The sequence below is a fragment of the Colobus angolensis genome, unplaced genomic scaffold (assembly GCF_000951035.1).
Source record: "Colobus angolensis palliatus isolate OR3802 unplaced genomic scaffold, Cang.pa_1.0 Scaffold111, whole genome shotgun sequence".
NCBI classification, from domain to species: domain Eukaryota; kingdom Metazoa; phylum Chordata; class Mammalia; order Primates; family Cercopithecidae; genus Colobus; species Colobus angolensis.
Genome location: NW_012112142.1, coordinates 1,820,861 through 1,823,060, shown reverse-complemented (window position 1 = coordinate 1,823,060; position 2,200 = coordinate 1,820,861). Strand labels below are relative to the sequence as shown.

The 2,200-nt window shown below is 41.0% G+C and overlaps 1 protein-coding gene across 1 annotated transcript in view; it reads right to left on the bottom strand.

Moving 5' to 3' along the window:
• The window catches only part of SH3D19 (SH3 domain containing 19), a 75,365-nt gene that overhangs the window by 43,922 nt on the left and 29,243 nt on the right, over positions 1-2,200 (bottom strand). The gene's annotated exons all lie outside the window — the stretch shown is intronic.

The window sequence follows — 2,200 nt, the reverse complement described above, 5'->3', positions numbered from 1 at the left end:
ACAGATGGAGTTTCACCATATTGGCCAGGCTGGTCTCGAACTCCTAGAATTCAATTTTCTACCAGTTCTTGGAGCTTTGTCAGGATAATAATTAAAGTTGCTTCCTCAGCATATCCTTCTCAGGATTTCAGAGCTTATTAATGCAGTTTCCGAGTGTGCAGAAAAAGTAAACATAGCAGGCCTGAGACTTCATCCCTAGGAAGTCCTACTTACAAGATTGGTCCCTTTTTTTGAGTTTCGCTCTTGTTGCCCAAGCTGGAGGGCAATGGCATCATTTCAGCTCACTACAACCTCCACCTCCCGGGTTTAGGCGATTCTCCTGCATCAGCCAGGCACACGCTACCATGCCGGGCTTATTTTTGTAGTTTTAGTAGAGATGGGTTTTCACCATGTTGGCCAGGCTGGTCTTCAACTCCGGACCTCAGGTGATCCACTTGCCTCTGCCTCCCAAAGTGCTGGGATTATAGGCATGAGCCACCATACCCAGCCACAGGATTGGTCCTCGACTGGCATATAGGAACTTGGACTTTGGGACAGTTCTCGCCATCCTCAAAACTGATAAAACAGAATACGTGGTTTATGCTGAACATCTGCTTTCCTCCTGGAAATCTGGAATTTTGCTATGTGCCAACATTTCTAGGAGTGCCTACATAACCAGTCCCCAATAAAAACCCTGGGCACTGAATCAGTAGTGAGCTTCTCTGGTTGACATTTCACATGTGTCGTCACAACTCATTGCTGGAGGAGTTACGTATGTCCTCTGACTCCACCAGGAGAAGACTCTTGGAAGCTTGCATCTGGTTTCCTCCAGACTTCACCACATTTGCCTTTTCTCTTTGCTGATTGTACCACTTACACTTTTGCTATAATAAATAATAGCCATAAATACAACTATATGTTGAGTCCTGTGAATCCTCCTAGTGAATCATCAACCCTGTGGGTGGTCTTGGGGACAATGACACAACAGATGAATAAATTTAAAAATTTGTATTTATTACTAATGTCTGTAAAAGTTGTATTACTTAAAATCCAGGCAATATTTCTCATCATTATATGTTAGTATACCTGTTAAAATCCAGAATATATTTAACAAAGTAATAGCAAACAGGCAGATAACCCAATGAGCTATCATTTTACTGATTTGTGGGCTATATAATACTGTCAAAAGAAACATACTGCCCATTTTTTCTTTTCTATTTTTTTTTTGGAGATGGAGTTCTTGCTCTATTGCCCAGGTTGGAGTGCAGTGGCATGATCTCGGCTCACTGCAGCCTCCGCCTCCCGGGTTCAAGCAATTCTCGTGCCTCAGCCTCCCAAGTAGCTGGGATTACAGGTGTGTGCCACCATGCTTGGCTTTTTCGTATTTTTGATAGAGACGGGGTTTCATCAAGTGATCCGCCCACCTCAGCTTCCCAAAGTGCAGGGATTACAGGTGTGAGCCACCATGCCTGGCTACCACTGGTTTTTAAATCTAACATTAAAATATTACCTCTAAAAAAATAAAATATAACTTCCTAAGAAACTAGAACCAGAATTTGATACCTCTGATTTTTTTTCTCCTCCACATTCTTCATAGCAACTCAGTTCAGTTTTCTTGCTACTTGGCTGAGATCCATCAGTTAGTAACAGAATCATCAAGAAGACACTGAAACCAAGAGACTGATCCTTCTGGGTAGTGCTTTATGGAAAAACCAAACTCCTAAAAGAAAGGGAATATGCCTGCAGTACAATCCTGGGTGCTACAGGTGAAAGAGTGGGATGCTTGTTCTGCTTTAGGAAGAGTGAAGTGGGCAGAATCTCTTGTTAGACAAAGGCAAGAATGCATGTGGGCTATAATATAAAGGCATTGCAGGCATAAATGAAATTACAGGCCCACAGAGAAAGCTGTGTGATCACTCCAAGCAGTGCCATGAACTGCTCTGGAACCCACTGTGTGTGTGTGTACACATAAAAAAACACACTTTTAATCACACTTTTTAATAATCTGGTGCCTAAAATAAAGAGTACTGGCCCTTGTGGCTTTCCCATTATAATAAATATGAGATTTCTTTTTGAAGTACTTATTAAAGCTCCTACTGAATTTCATTTGTTATACTATTAAAAAATCAAGTAAGGAAAAAATCAAGTAAGGAAGTAAACCAAAATGTAACATTACACTAATTTAAGAAGTTTTCTTTTTTGAGAAGGATTCTTACTCTGT